Source organism: Thalassophryne amazonica, chromosome 5 (assembly GCF_902500255.1).
Source record: "Thalassophryne amazonica chromosome 5, fThaAma1.1, whole genome shotgun sequence".
NCBI classification, from domain to species: Eukaryota; Metazoa; Chordata; class Actinopteri; order Batrachoidiformes; family Batrachoididae; genus Thalassophryne; species Thalassophryne amazonica.
Window position 1 is genome coordinate 61061699 of NC_047107.1, and position 17151 is coordinate 61078849.

Below are 17151 nucleotides of genomic sequence, written 5' to 3' on the forward strand. Positions count from 1 at the left end.
ACAAAAAAAAAAGATGAAGCACTCTGGAAGAAAGACACTATATGTGGTGTTTTTGTTCCATCTAGGTCACCACATGTGCTCCATTCTCATTGAGAACAATTGGAAAAAGGCTGCTGCTTCAAAAAATCAGTATATGGGTATGGGGCCTAAGTTGCTTATGATACTTGATACCTGTTTGAGTTATTGCAAGTTGATTGTTGATGGGGAACGCATTCATCTGCTTTCAACAGGAACAGTTAATGCAAGTACCAGCATGGTACAGCCTTTAGGGCCCCTTCACACATAACATGATTGAAGCTGACTAGTGCAAGAAGGAGTAATTGCATGCCACTTGTGAAAAATTGGAGCCGCCTCAAACGCCTTGTACAGCTGTCGCCACGACCATTCGTGCATGCAAGTGGCCGAAAGACAGCGAATGCCCTGCGCGTGCTCATTCGATCTCCCTCTCGGCAGGTGTCGAGAAAATTCCAGTTGCCACACACAAACATCTAACACCGTTCACTGTACACTTAGAAAAGGCGGGGCTATTCGTGCTCCTGGTACGATAATTGACAGCGGGCGACTACATTCAACCTGTCTGTGAAAAGTGTCTAAATGCAACATGAGTGTGGCATCACCAAGCAACACAAATGGGTGTAACTGTGCCAACCCCCCCCCCACACACACACACAAATGGCGTGAGGAGTGTGACATACATTGCCTGTCAGCTGGATGTGACCTTGCATGCAAGGTGTTACATTACAACACGGACATCAGACAGATGCAGAAGAAACACCTAACAATACATACATACAATTAAAATCACAGAACAAAGCAACAGAGAGTGAGACTTTTTTTGTGTGACCCGCCAAGGTCTGCTGACAGAGGTGGGTGTGTCCCCCTGCAACATGCATCTGTTCAGATATCTGTGCTCGCAAGTCGTAGCTGGAGAACACCTGTAGTGGCTTGTAGGATACGATGTCACATAACTGTACCGTGAAGTGCGGACGTCGGCATGCTGTCCTCACATGAGAATAAATTAAAACATATTGCTGGTGAATATCATGCCATGCAGGAAATCACCCCACGGGACGAACCCGCGAGGAGCGTGTCACTACGGGATTTATCCACACTGTAATAATTAAAACACAGATACCATTTGCAGTGGAACACTGCTGATGTGTTCACACGAGACACCGGCTCTTCATGACATGGGAGCCGACTCTTCATGACACGGGGGCCAGCCGACTCTTCATGAGACAAGCGCATCAGGTAATTCATATCATTTCAACAGTAATCCAGGTCATTTCATTACTTCCTGGTGTCCGTCTAGGCGGAGGCTAAATCCGCTCTTTATAACAGGAATGAAGTATTATGAATTGTGGTGTTTTATTAATTTTTTGCTCCGCTGCTGTGTGCGTGACTTTCAATGTCCTCACACTGTTTGTGTGCGTGAACATGAGCATGCACAATACCGTCGCCGCGGTATTGTGCATGCCTGTCTGACCGTGCACCCCTCCCGACAGCAGGTGGAATGTTTCGTGGTTTCCCATTTCGTTTTTGGTTTGTGGATTTTCTTCTGGTTTCTGCGTCTTTTGCGTTATGTGTGAAAGGGTCCTTACATTTGGGCTTGGCCTAAAGGCATCTTTCTACATTACAGTACAATAGTGTTTGAGGCATTATTGATGGAACTTGTGTATTCAGTGGTGGCGTGGTATGAAGTGCGAATAGCCTAACTGCTGGCAGCCTGCTGGGCAAGTAGAGTGTTTGCTAAATAAATCATCTGAATGGACAGCATTCTAGCAAACATTTGTCTGACTTTAGGCAGAAATTAGGCAGCCCAGAGATTTGGCAGTTAGGTCAGCTAATAAGGGCACAGCTGACAGTATGGTCTGACAGTATGGCACGGTTATGTATTACACAGTGAGTATTTGTGTTTCTTGTTCTTCACAACACTGTTTAGTAATAAAAGCATGAAAAAAACAATGGGAGATAAATGCACAGGCTTGCCTGTGATTAAAGCGAGAACCCATTATTCAAAATATCGCAGAGAAAACACATTATACGACAAGCACCAATAATAACACACACACACACACACACACACATAATATAAATTAATATTATCACAAACGTGTATTAGCCTGTGCTCGGGATGGCAAAGATTTGTGTGGGATTGAATAAAGGAATTTCTGTTTTGTTTGACTGATCAGTGTAGGTGGAGCATTATCATACATGGGTATCACCACAACCTGTGTGCAGTGTGTTCTGGAAGCGATGTGTCGACAGAACAGATGGCCACTACTCCACACAGCACTTGCTAACTGACCAACAGCATCTCAAAACATTTAGTCATTTTCTATACCTGCTTACTCCAACCAAGGGTCAAGGGGACTGAAACCTATTCCAACAATCTTAGGGCATGAAGCAGGATACATCCTGGACAGGGCACCCGTCTGTCACAGGGCCACATATAGACGGACAAACACATTCACACCAATAGTCAAATATACGAGGTCTATCAGAAAAGTATCCTACCTTTTTATTTTTTTAAAAAACTATATGATTTGAATGACGTGCGATTACACCAATCATGCTTGAACACTTGTGCGCATGCGTGAGTTTTTTCACGTGTGTCGGTGATGTCATTTCCCTGTGGGCAGGCCTTGAGTGAGATGTGGTCCCGCCCTCTCTGCTGAATTCATTTGTTTCACACGCTGCTCGAGACGGCGCGCGTTGCTTTATCAAAATTTTTTCTGGACCTGTGAGGAATATCCGAGTGGACACTATTCGAGAAATTGAGCTGGTTTTCGGTGAAAAGTTTAACGGCTGATGAGAGATTATGGGGTGTTTCTGTCGGTGTAAGGACTTCCCACGGAGCGGGACGTCGCGCAGCGCTTCCAGGTGCCGTCGTCGGCCTGTTTCGACCTGAAAACATCCTAATTTAAGGCTTAATTCACCCAGGACGTTGTGAGAGAACAGAGAAGATTCAGAAGAGGCTGGCATGAGGACTTTATGCGGACATTCCACTGTTTAAGGACATTTTGTAATGAAAGACGTGCGCGCAAATTCGCCGAGTCGTTTCCGTGACAACTCAGCGAATCTGTGTGTGCCGCGACAGGAAAAACACCTCCGTGTTGAAAACCATTTGTAAAATTCAGGCGGCTTTTGATGGCTTTCAACAAGTGAGTAACTGAGAAATAGTTTAACAGCTTGGGCATGTTCCAACTTGCCCGTTAAAGTTTCCAACACGGAGGTGTTTTTCCTGTCGCGACCCCCCGCGGTCGGGTCCGGACCGACATGCGACTCTGCCCGCACGTTCTTTCATTACAAAATGTCCGTTAACAATGGAATGTCCGAATAAACTCCTCATGCCGATTTCTTCTGAAAGTTCTCTGTTCTCTGACGACTTCCTGGGTCAACAGAGCCTGAAATGTGGAAGTTTTCAACTTGAAACGGCGAGACGCTGCCGTCTCGAAGTGCAGATCGCCGTCAGGCACCGTGGGCCGTCCTTAAAGCGACACTACCAGACCAAAATCTCTCATCAGCCGTTAAAATTTTTACCGAAAACCAGCTGAATTTATCGAATGGTGTCCACTCAGTTGTGTCTTACAGTTTTGAAAAAATTTTGATCAAACAAAGCAGCAGTCTCTGAGCCATTCCTAAACAATGAAAAAATCAACGAGAGGGTGGGCGACTCCTCACTCAAAGACTGCCCACTGGTGAATGACGTAACTGACAGGCATGAAAAAACTCTCGCATGCCCACGAGGGTTCAAGCATGTCTGATGTAATCACACGTGATTCAAATCCATATGGTTTTTGAAAAAAAATAATAAGGTCGGATACTTTTCTAATAGACCTCGTAAAATTACCAATTCACCTAAACCACATGTCCTGAAGTGAACCCACATGAACATGGAGAGAACACAAAAACTCACAAACGCCACACAGAAAGGCCCAGGTAGGAAGCGATCCCATGACCTTGTGCTGTGAGGCAACAGTTCTAACCACTAATCCACCATGCCGCCCCATCTCAAAGAATATCTATGATGTGCTTTGCTTCAAATACGCATCAAATCTATTTTCAATGGACAACATTTAAATCCTTGCTTATCCATTCATCATTATCATCATCTTCTTCTTCCATTGACTTCACTCAGCATCACTGGCAAACCTGGATTTAAATAAAAGTTTAAAAATATGTTTTAAAAAGGCAACTGAGCTAAATTTTGATAGTCAGGATATTTTGAGCATTTATTGATTTGTCAAAAAAAAAAAATTCCATCCAGCAGCTTTACAAGACTTTGGAGTCAAAGGCCTATCTGATAATGTATTATAACAGAGCCTCTGTGTTATCAAAAGAATGGCTACAGTTCTCAGTGGCAAAAAAGAAGTTATGGAAATATATTGCCGTGGGACAGTGTGGTTGTTTCAGCAGTGCTAAGCCCATTTTTTCATGATCCAGTGGCACCAGGGGCGAAGATACTCTCCACTCATTTCCAACATACACACTCATGCCAGATAATGTGCACATGCATTGTGTGCGCATACATTCAATCATATGAATGTGGAGCTACATGTACAAAGACCAACTGAAATATTAACTTGTGGAATTTGTATATGACTCATTACAGAGAGATGTTAAAGGTCTATTAGAGTAACAGGTTAAAATATACATTCAGATAAAGTAAAAACAAACAAAGTCTTTTTAGGTAGGATGTAAGGCTGTCCAGAAATAACTTAGAAGCTGATCTAGCTGGACAGGCAAGAATTGGTTATAAAATAAACAAAACAGAGTTCATACAAGACATAAGTATAAATAGGGCACAGGCTAGAATAGGTCCAGGGAGCACCCCCCCCCCCCCCCCACACACACACACACACACAATTTAATGAAACCAGATTTTTTAGATTCCCTGAACTCTACAGAATATGAAATGGAGAGATAACAGAAAAAATATAGGGATCAACTTGCTCAAAACACCGTTTTTCTTATTATACCTCAAATTGTCTTGTCCTCTGATTTTTTTTGCATTTTTGACATGCATAAAGGTTGTAGAAATATTGTGTATATCATAACTATACATTTTTAAAAACCTTAGATTCTCTAGATTTACATGACATCCACTATATTTCTGTGTAACAAAGGACAAGTTCACAGTATAACATAGTGTCAAACAATGTTCGCAGCCCTAACCCACACAGACAATTTTAAAAATTTTTCTAAAAAGCTTCTTTTACTCCAACAAAAGTTAATGATGAATCAATATCTGCTAGATAGTATCAAACTAGAGATCGCTGGCTTTCATATGACACCAAAATTACAGTGATATGTGAAGGAGAAATCAAATAACTACATTAAAATTCCATATTTATGCTTCAGATTATTGCAATAGCTTTCTCTGAGCCACACGATTGTCACATCCATTTCTAGATTAGAACTTTGTGTGCATTTATTAGAATCATAAACTAAATCAAATCCTGCAGTAGTACTAGTGCAGATGTTCTTACCTGAACATTCTTCATCATCAGAAATTATCAACATATCATAAAAATGTAAATGACAGATACAAGGTTAAAACTAAGCCTTTCACAGTATATTCATGACCTGGGGCCTGTACTACGAAGCGAGGTTAACTTACTCAGATGTAACCCAGGGTCAACCTCTTAAACCAGGGTTGACAAAACCTGGTTCCCTCAAGTGGCGTTAATCGGTACTACGACGCTGAATAAGATGTTGATTTGATGAACCTGTGTTAACCCTAGTGGAGGGGCGAGTTGCAGCACACGTCACCATTTAACAATGATGACGCGGTCACCTTACTTTACCGGAGAAGAATGCACGATTATTATGCGGAGCTACAAGGAATTTACATTAACGTTAAGGGGGAAATCGAACACATCATCATCAACATCGTCTGCCAATAAAGCAAGACAGGCTTGTTGGCAACGTATTGCTGATCAGGTAAATGCGTAATTGTTCTCCAAATCTGTTACAGATGATTAACCTGTGGAATGTCTGATATGTGTAGAAAAATGCCCCCTTTCATTAATTATGCCCAGATGCAACACGATTCAGAAGTGGTCATAGGCCTCCTAATAAATGTTAGGTTAATTTAATGTTTCCTAAATAGGCTACCTTGACTGTATGATTGCTATTCCTAATCCTGTCAATATTTCAGATGCAATGCATAGCAGTGCCAAACGCACCTGGCAGCAGGTGAAGATGAAATATAAAAACATCCTTCAGAACGGTAGGTTTATATTCATGGCTTGATAAGCCCCACTTCGCCTAATTAATGGACATGTATTAGACCTATTTTGATATTAGTAATTGCATAAAACCCTTCTTTGATTTGCATTGCGGATAAATGGCCAGGGAAAACGACACATGCATCCAGCAGTTTAGATAGAGCAAGTACTACCTTGCGAATCATACGACATACAGAATTCTTGCTCAGATGTTCAGCATCACCGATGGAATACATAAATTGTCCACTGGCAGAATATCTAAGCGCAAGGCACATTATCTGCTCGATCGTCGGGGCATTGTTACACTGTAAAAAATGACTTGTTTTTACAGGAAAACGCTGGCAGCTGTGATTACCAGGGACTTCCTGTAAAACAATCAGCAGCACAGTAGATAACATTACAGACATAATATGTATATGGATTTACAGTGAATGAACAACGGCTGACTCACATTAAAGGAACTGTTAAATCTACAAACAAGAGCTCTTTTTTTTTGTACATTTAACCGCTGTATTTTTTACAGTGGTGACCACAGCTGCCAGCGTTTTCCTGTAAGACCAACAGTCTTTTATTACAGTGTACGATGGGTGATGTTACAGACGTCTGGCCCGATCAGCTGACAAAGATAACGAATTCCCTCGGCTGAGGATCTATATCATTCATAGAGAATATCGTCTGGGTATGTCAGCGGATTCCGGCGGTCTTTAAAAACCCTCTCCCTGCGAAGAGAGCCCCTCACAATTTGTGCTCCAATATCACACGGATCATCCAGGTAGGCCAGCATTGTCTTCAGAGTGATGCAGGTGGATGGACGGTACTTATAAAGGGAGTGGTTAAGCGAGAACCTCACGCTAATCCTAGAACATAACCTGCTCGGAGCAGGTTTGGCGCAAAGCGTAAGTTGTTGTGGCAGCATGCCTCGATCGAAACCTATCCACCTTTCGTAGTACGGGTTAACCGGGAAGTTACTCCACACGTCATCAACTTACTCCCGAAGTTACCCTGATAAGCCAGTAACCCCACTTCGTAGTACAGGCCCCTGGTGTCCACACATTGTCTACACTAGATCAACAAACTAGTAAATGGAACAACAAACTTGTAAACTGAACAATCATCAGATTCTGCACAGCTTAGACATCATCTCTGTCTGAATCATGACACTGGGAGAAGTCAATGTCATCGTCCGACTCTTGCAACTCCATTCCACTGTCTGCACAGTCCACAAAGCTCTACACTGGACCAGCAAACCACAGTGGCGTAAGCTGGCCATCTTCTATGCTCCATCTGTGACCCTGTGGGGCAGGCACCTCAGGAGAAGCCTCCAGGGCTCTCTTCCAGATGGCAACCTGGTAGCTGCACCTGTTCACGTGTTGCAGGAGACTTCTTCTGCAAGGTGGTAGAGCTGACAGGTCAGCGTTTACAAAAGGTGTACTAAGTCATCTGCAAAATTATAGAAACTAAACATTAGAGTTATTTCTTCCTTTTTTCTACATGTTATCATTATGTATACTGAGTATACCGGTTTGATTGTCAATAAACTGGACTAAACAAATGTATTATTAAAATGATTTCAAAGATGTCAGCATGTGCTGATGTTCTGACATAGCAGATGCAAAGGCTTTTCAGGGTACCTGAAAAAAAAAACTTGCACAATTTTTGCTATCTAAACACGATAAAGTTGTGCTTTAGATAACTCAAACTAGATCTGGTCTGCATATATCAACAGTATAAGTTCTTGAAATATAGTGGTAGTATTGAAAACATTTTTTATTTGATATATTACACAACTTATTCAAGGACATTTTTCCACTTTAAGAAAGAAGGTGAAATATTGTAAAAGTTTACTGCGTTCAAGATGCAACATGTGAATTTGAAGCATAAATATGGAATTTTAATGTAGTTGTTATTTGATTTCTCCTTCACATATCACTGTGATTTTGGTGTCATATGAAAACCAGAGATCTCTAGTTTGATACTATCTAGTAGATATTGATTCATCATTAACTTTTGTTGGAGTAAAAGAAACTTTTTAGAAAATTTTTTAAAATTGTCTGTGTGGGTTAGGGCTGCGAACATTGTTTGACACTATGCTATACTGTGAACTTGTCCTTTGTTACACAGAAATATAGTGGACATCATGTAAATCTAGAGAATCTAAGCTTTTAAAAAATGTATAGTTTTATATGATATACAGAACATTTATACAACTTTTATGCATGTCAAAAATGCAAAAACGTTTTATATTCTTCATCAGTATTGTTGGATATAGTAGCCCCTTTGAATTGAATTTTGAATTTTCCATAGTTTGTACATGCTGCTGAAGTGAACGAGTAAGAAGATCTTAATGCCAGTCTGGTGTTATATTTGTGCCCTGATGAAATAGAAGTAAAATAGTTATCAAAAGAAGGGGGAAGTAAACTTGAATCCAAATACATCATTTAATAGGTCTGTATATGTTGTGCAACGTGCAGCAACATGTGGGCCTGCTCCTGGCACACATTCTGTGCAAACTGAGAGATATAGCACATAATCAGGCTGCAGAGTGATAAACAGACAGGTGTAGGGGAAAACCCAGAGGTTATGAAGACTTATTGAGATACGAGATAGCTCCGCAGACTCGGAGATGAAACCTGCAAAGTGGCACAAGTGGAAGGAAGAGAGAAAATGAATGAAGGGAATAGGGGAAGATGGCTAGAAAAATGATCCAGGGGAAGAACGGAAGGTTTACAGATTATAGATGAGGTTCCAGGGGATGGGTGGTGGGGGAATACAAAAAAGAGACGAAAAGCATCAATCACAGTGAAAGATGAAAGAAAAAGGAAAAGTAGTAATACCGTGCATCCAGAAAGTATTCACAATGCTGCACTTTTCCCACATTTTTTCATGTTACAGCCTATTTCCAAATGAATGAAAATTCTTTTTTTTTTTTCAAAATTCTACACACAATAGCCCATAATGACAATGTGAAAAAAGTTTTTTTATTTAGTTTTTTTTAGATTTTTGCAAATTTATTAAAAATAAGAACAAAGAAATCACACATACGAGGTCTGTCCATAAAGTATAGGTCCTTTTTATTTTTTTCAAAAACTATATGGATTTCATTCATATGTTTTTACGTCAGACATGCTTGAACCCTCGTGCGCATGCGTGAGTTTTTCCACGCCTGTCGGTGACGTCATTCGGCTGTGAGCACTCCTTGTGGGAGGAGTCGTCCAGCCCCTCGTCGGAATTCCTTTGTCTGAGAAGTTGCTGAGAGACTGGCGCTTTGTTTGATCAAAATTTTTTCTAAACCTGTGAGACACATCGAAGTGGACATGGTTCGAAAAATTAAGCTGGTTTTCAGTGAAAATTTTAACGGCTGATGAGAGATTTTGAGGTGACACTGTCGCTTTAAGGACTTCCCACAGTGCGAGACGTCGCTCAGCGCTCTCAGGCAGCGTCATCAGCCTGTTTCAAGCTGAAAACCTCCACATTTCAGGCTCTATTGATCCAGGACGTCGTGAGAGAACAGAGAAGTTTCAGAAGAAGTCGGTTTCAGCATTTTATCCAGATATTCCACTGTTAAAGGAGATTTTTTTAATGAAAGACGTGCGGACAGGTCCGCGCGTCGGCTCACAGCCGCCGCGACGCTCCACCACAGGAAAAACACCTCTGCTGGAAGCCTTAAGGACAAGTTGGAACATGTCCAGCTGTTAAACAATTTCTCATATACTCACTCCACTGAAAGCCATCAAAAGCCGCCTGGATTTTACAAATGGTTATCAACACGGAGGTGTTTTTCCTGTGCCGCCGCTCCACGCCGGCTGTGTCCCGACGCGCGGACCCGTCCGCACGTCTTTCATTAAAAAAATCTCCTTTAACAGTGGAATATCTGGATAAAATGCTGAAACCGACTTCTTCTGAAACTTCTCTGTTCTCTCACGACGTCCTGGATCAATAGAGCCTGAAATGTGGAGGTTTTCAGCTTGAAACAGGCTGATGACGCTGCCTGAGAGCGCTCTGCGACGTCTCGCACTGTGGGAAGTCCTTAAAGCGACAGAATCACCTCAAAATCTCTCATCAGCCGTTAAAATTTTCACTGAAAACCAGCTTAATTTTTCGAACCATGTCCACTTCGATGTGTCTCACAGGTTTAGAAAAAATTTTGATCAAACAAAGCACCAGTCTCTCAGCAACTTCTCAGACAAAGGAATTCCGACGAGGGGCTGGACGACTCCTCCCACAAGGAGTGCTCACAGGCGAATGACGTCACCGACAGGCGTGGAAAAACTCACGCATGCGCACGAGGGTTCATGCATGTCTGACGTAAAAACATATGAATGAAATCCATATAGTTTTTGAAAAAAATAAAAAGGACCTATACTTTATGGACAGCCCTCGTACGTAAGTATTCACAGCCTTTGCCATGAAGCTTAAAATTGAGCTCAGGTGCATCCTGTTTCCACTGATCATCCTTGAGATGTTTTACAGCTTAATTGGAGACCACCTAGGGTAAATTCAGCTGATTGAGCATGATTTGGACAGACACACACCTGTCTACATATAAGGTCCCACAGTTGACAGTGCATGTCAGACAACAAACCAAACATGAAGTCAAAGGAATTGCTTGTAGACCTCAGATACAGAACTGTCTTGAGGTGCAACTCTGGGAAAGAGTACAGAAACATTACTGCTGCTTTGAAGGTCTCAATGACCGCAGTGGCCTCCATCATCCGGAAATGGAAGAAGTTCGGATCGACCAGGACTCTTCCTAGAACTGGCTGCCCATCTAAACTGAGCAATCGCACGAGAAGGGCCTTAGTCAGGGAGGTGAACAAGAACCCAATGATCACCCTACATTCCTCTGTGGCCAGACGGAAGCCACAACTTAGTAAAGGCACATGGCAGCCCACCTGGAGTTTGTGAAAAGGCAACTATAGGACTCTCAGACCATGAGAAACAAAATTATCTGGTCTAAGGAGACAAAGATTTAACTTTTTGCCGTGAATGCCAGGTGTCATGTTTGGAGGAAACCAGGCACCATCCCTACAGAGAAGCATGGTGGTGGCGGCATCATGCTGTGGGGATGTTTTTCAGTGGCAGGAACTGGGAGACTAGTGAGGATTGAGGGAAAGATGAATGCAGCAATGTACAGAGACATCCTGGATGAGCGCCTGCTCCAGAGCTCTTTTGACCTCAGATTGGAGCGACAGTTCATCTTTCAACAGCACAGTGACCCTAAGCACACAGCCAAGATATCAAAGGAGTGACTTCAGGACAACTGAGTGGCCCGGCAAGAGCCCAGACCTGAATCCGATTGAACATAACTGGAGAAATCTGAAAATGGCTGTGCACCGACGCTCTCCATCCAACCTGATGGAACTAGAAAGGTGCTGCAAAGAGGAATGGGCAAAACTGACCAAATATAGGTGTGCCAAAATTCCACGGTGCTTTGATATTGCTGTATTCCAGAAGACTTGAGGCTGTAATTGCTGCCACAGGTGCATCAACAAAGTATCAAGCAAAGGGAGTGAATATTTATGTATCTGTGATTTCCTCATTTTTTAAATTTATTTTTAATAAATTTGCAACAAAAAAAAATCATGTTATCATTGTAGGGTGCTGGGCATAGATTTTTGAGAGAAAAAAATTATTTACTCTCTTTTGGAAGAAGGCTGTAACATAACAAAATGTGGAAAAAGTGAAGCGTTGTGAATACTTTCTGGATGCACCATAGCAAGTGTTCATTTTGGTGACAGCACCAGAAAATTGCAGTAATGTCAGCACTCTCCATCAGCAGATCACAAAATCAATATACTGTCTCTTTTGAGTCTGAACAATAACCTTGTGTTTGCCAATTATGAGAGAAAATGTTCCCCTGTTCAAATTTTAAAATGTCAGCACACTTCTGATATTGCCATCAAGCATAAAGCCCCCATCACACATAGCAAGAATGTGCAGAAACCAGACCGAAATGGCAAATATTACCATCATCGGACGCAGTCGGGAGGGAAAGAGGTGTAGTCAGCAGTGTCAGAACTCAGCCAGACAACCTCGTCCACACCTGCACGATGGCATCCAAAGTGCATGTAGACAACAGTTTAGATGACACAGAGTGCTGTCAGATAGCCAAAAAAGGCGCTGAAGACTGCCTGATGCCCAAACGTCTGGATGGTAAACACGGAACCGGAGTGGGAGGGAGCGCTTGTGTTCCTCATGTCCAAGCTTTCACACCATGGAGCCTTTCCAGCAAACTTTAATTTCTTTTTTCTTTTTTGCTCACTTCAGGTGCACAACACAACTCTGTACACCATGATGTCAGTTGGATTATCACATGGGATTTAATTTTTGCCATGGTTATTTGCAACACACAGCAGCTGGGTGAGAGGCTTTTCACCACAGGCTGTGGTTTGGATCCTGTGCGCTCTGCACTGTGAAACGATCGTGGTTCTGTGCCAGGAAGTAAGTTTCATGTTTAATAATGTTGTCACGGCCTGACGAAACAGTTCACTGTCACACCTCCTACAGAGTTTAGATGATGATCAAGTAATAATATGCATGTTACAGCGGTGAGATCCGTTCAGCTCCGCGCCTGATGTGTGCTATGAGGCATTACTGCACGAGTCCACAGAGAAGCGCAGCGGCACAGGGTGCTTTCGATTTGATAGCTGTGCGACTTACAGGGGTTCAGTGCAGGTGGACATCTATGGCACAACATGCTGGCAGGCTTTGCTGTGACTTATCGATCTCAGACCTCAATTAACCGTGACCAGATGGTTTCAAATGCTGTTTTGATGCCTTCAGAATATGTAGACTGTGATCAGATGACACAAAAACTGCATATAGACACCACCATCAGATGTGCATCACATGTCAATGACGCCGAGAGTGTTTTGAACATGTGCAACACACTCGGGACATCTGAGCGAATGGGACCAAATATGTAGATGCTCACAGACTGCCATTGTAGGTCTTCAGACCGCACCTCAATATTTCACGATTGTGGCCGGATGTGTGATTCTGACGCCATTTGGCCTCAATATAATCATTTTCATGTAACAGCTATTGATGTTTGATCTTCACATATGTACAGAAATGTAGTAAAAGAGGAAAAGGTTTTTGAAATGTGGATTCTAGCAGGGGTGAGCACAGTTCTGCTAATCTGCTAACTGCTGAGATTTTCATGAGTGGATTTCTGTTCAGCAAACTGAAAATAACCAGTGGACCATTTATGAGTACTTTCAGCTAAATGTAGTTATTGTAACTTTAAGACTTCTGACATTTTATTATAAATAAGGTTAACAGCCAAAAACATTTGTAAACCCTAACATCAGGCACGTTTGTTCCTATTTGAGCTCATACACTAATCCAATGAGCAAAATCAGCACCTTGAACAAAGGCAACAAGCACTTGGAGGACATGGAGCAGCAGGAAGTTAAGCCAGAATAAATGCATTAATTAGATTATTAAAAGTATTTTCCAAGTGTATTTTATTTCTTCGTAATTATTATTCAAACTTTGTGTACTGTGAATAACTGGATGTTGGATGTAATTATTTTTTTCATTTACTTACTTACTAAGTGATGTTTGATTCAGAGACTGAAATTAGCAAATATTTGCACAAAAACAAAAATGTTTATCAGTTTGAACATTAAACATCTTGTCTTTGTGGTGTATTCAATTGAATACTGGTTGAACAGGATTTGCAAATCATTGTATTCTGTTTTTATTTACATTTTACACAACATCCCAACTTCATTGGAATTGGGGTTGTATCACCTCCTACCTATCCCGGATTCCAGATAATTGTTAGGGTGTGACTAAAGCTGCCTCAAAAAGAGACAGCGCATTACAGCACCTCATGGTACACCACGTTTCTTGTTTGTACCTTTGGTGTGAAGAGGAAGATGTGAACAAGAAGGTTACCCGTGAGTACTGTAACAATTAGAAGATGCCGTTGTGAAGCAAAGCTATGGGCAAACCTAGACTGACTTAGAGAGTGGCGTCAACTCAGAACATGGTGCCATTTTGGTTCCAATTGCGCTGACCTACTGAATGAACCATTTATGTTTTCAACATTTTTTAAAATCCTTTAACCACATACAGCAACACATACAGGTACAGGTGCTATCAAAATAAATATAAAAATAGTTAAGATATCAAATTTACAATTTATGATGATTTATTTAATTCATTTAAAACCTGATTTTATGGTTCTGCAGCTCTGTAACTCCGTGTCATGCAATGACGTGTGTGAGTTTTAAAGTTCTCCGTCTCTGGATTATGCTTTATTATGGACTAATTTGACCCTCAGCAGGCTTTTCTTTCTACAATCATCACCTCAACATTAAAGGTAAACTGTACAATTAAATCTTTTTCAGGCTTTGTGGTGTAAAGTTGCGGACTTTTCTGTCAAACATGTAACAGCGAAATGTAATCAGCATGCACACTGCAAAAACTATTAAAATATAATGGCAGATGAAGGAGTGAAAGCAGAAAAGCGTCAAATCACAGTGTTTTTCTTTGTCTGATTTAACAGGTGCACGTTAGACTGCAGATCTGAGTCTGAACACGGTGTGAAAAAACTAAATGGACGTTTTTTTTTAATCAGGTAGATGACTCCGGTCCCACTTTCCTCAAATCGGTGAGTTTCAGTGCTGAACTTAAATTTGTACCTCTGTTACTGTTCACGTCCAGACTGCTCAGGGTTTTTAATGGAAATACATTGCGATCGGATGGGACCGATATGAGTGAAAAATCTGTTGTACAAAATCTGTTATATACGGTGTTTATTACATGGAAAACCATACAAAAACATTGGGACTTTTTCTGTGCGGTGACTGTGAATATCCGGTTTATATGATGATGGTTTAGGTGAGTTTTACTGTACATGGGACTGAACAATAAATTTACCTCTCAAAGCTTTGACGATGATGTCAGCTTCCATCCCACACGGCTGACTTTATTTTCCCAAATTTTTCTTTTATTCAGATCTGAAGTACAGATCTGTACATCTTGAAGTCCTTGTTGAGTCTATTTGTACATCCAAACACACAGCAACCCGACCTTTTCAGTGAATAAATAAATAAAATAGCTGAATTTACATGCAGACAGATTAGCAGCGAATGCTATTTCGGACCCAAGATGGCATCACAAGTCACGTGACCGTTTTTGTTTTTTTTGACTTGGCATGTTGTTACTGTCTCAATGAAGGGACTCTAACTGAGACGTGTGCCGGCAGGGGGCGTGGTGACCATTTTAACACCGGGTAACTCAGTGGCCAGCGATCACTGATGCTCATAAATCTTGTCAAGAAACAGCTGGAAAATGCCGGAAAGCTTTGCATGTTGGCAATACCACAACCGGAGGAAGAATGGAGACAACATTTCCTTCCACAAGTAAGTAGTTTTGGTTATTCTTGTTACTTTTCCATGACTTTTGGGTGATAAACTGATGTATCCTGTGGTGCGTCATGCCCGTGCAATGCATGACTATGAAAACAGAGGCAGAACTGACATTTAAATGGATTTACCATGTGGAATTAATTAATGCGGCCCATGTACCCTGTCTGGATTGTGTGTATTACATTACTGTGCCTTCACTTCTGCAGAATTTGGAAGCTGGAACATATTGGATCTGTGTAAACTTTCAATAATAACTTTTTTGGATTATGATATGTTCAGCTTCTGTACCTTGATATTGCCTGGCAGTGCCTGGAATAAACTGTGGACTCATGAGTGATCATCTGCAAAGGAATTGATTGCAGCTGGAACAGATTGGATCCGTGTACACTTTCAACATTAATATTTCAGAACATGTGTGTGTCAGGGTAAGTTTAATACTTTCCTTACATAATTTAATGTAAATTAATTTTACTGGCTCGGTGGCATTTTAAGATGTATTTTACAAGGTTTTTTTCCCATGTGTGTTCACTTGTTTATCCACACTGAAAATGCATATGAAACATTTTACATCTGGGCACTCTGTCAATAATTTCCCTGTATGAAAATGGGACATTGCTCTCCATGACGGAATATTCAAGTTAAGTAGGCAGCATTGCGAGTGTGGACTCTAGTCCACATATACGGCTCTATGACACACACACACACACACACACACACACACCTGTACATACATACGTACATACACAGAGTCACAGTCACACAAACACTTACTCAGCTGCTGTTGGGAATGTAAGCACACTCGTGTATACACCTTGGATATCTGCAGTAGTTTATGTACAAAAACGGTTGCTGAAAATATAATTGTTTGTTTGTCCATATGAGACAAGTTCTTATTTTGTTTTTCCCCCACAAATGTACATGTGCTGTGTCATTTTAGGATGAGATGATGTTTTCTCACAATGAATCATATCCTGCCTCCAACTGTGCTCGACCTTGAGTGAGCAAAAGAGAGGGAAAGGAGATGAGCAGACAGCCGGAGCCTTGTGGCGACCTCTCTGCAGGCGGTCCTCATGTCCGCACCCTCACTGATAACAAGGCTCCGGGAGTAAGTAGGGATGTGAGGACACACAGAGGGGCGAAGTCAAATGAAGAGATGTGTGAGATCAGCAGCAGAGGGGACCTCATTTTCAACCGCTCCTTTCTAGAAAGCTATGAGGTTGATTCAAGCCCAGTCCAAGTTCCAAGACTTCATGATGGTCCAGACAATACGAGGTCTGTGAGAAAAGTATCCGCAAAAATATATGGATGTGATTCATATGTTTTTACGTCAGCCAAGCTTGAACCTTCGTGCACATGCGTGAGTTTTTTCACGCCTGTCGGTTGCGTCATTTGCCTGTGGGCAGGCTTTGAGTGAGAACTGGTCCACCCCTCTCATTGTTTTTTCATTGCGAGGAAATGGCGGAATGATTTGGGTTTTGTTCCATCAGAATTTTTTCAGAAACTGTTAGAGACAGGCAGCTGGAAACCATTCGGAA

At 41.6% G+C, this 17151-nt stretch overlaps 1 long non-coding RNA gene across 1 annotated transcript; it reads left to right on the forward strand.

Annotated features, from left to right (window-relative positions):
- Nucleotides 1-233: 233 nt before the first annotated feature.
- Nucleotides 234-16089, forward strand: LOC117509799. The gene is made up of 3 exons (XR_004560528.1): nucleotides 234-245; nucleotides 4403-4406; nucleotides 15896-16089. It is a non-coding gene; the product is annotated as an uncharacterized LOC117509799 (long non-coding RNA).
- Nucleotides 16090-17151: the final 1062 nt, after the last annotated feature.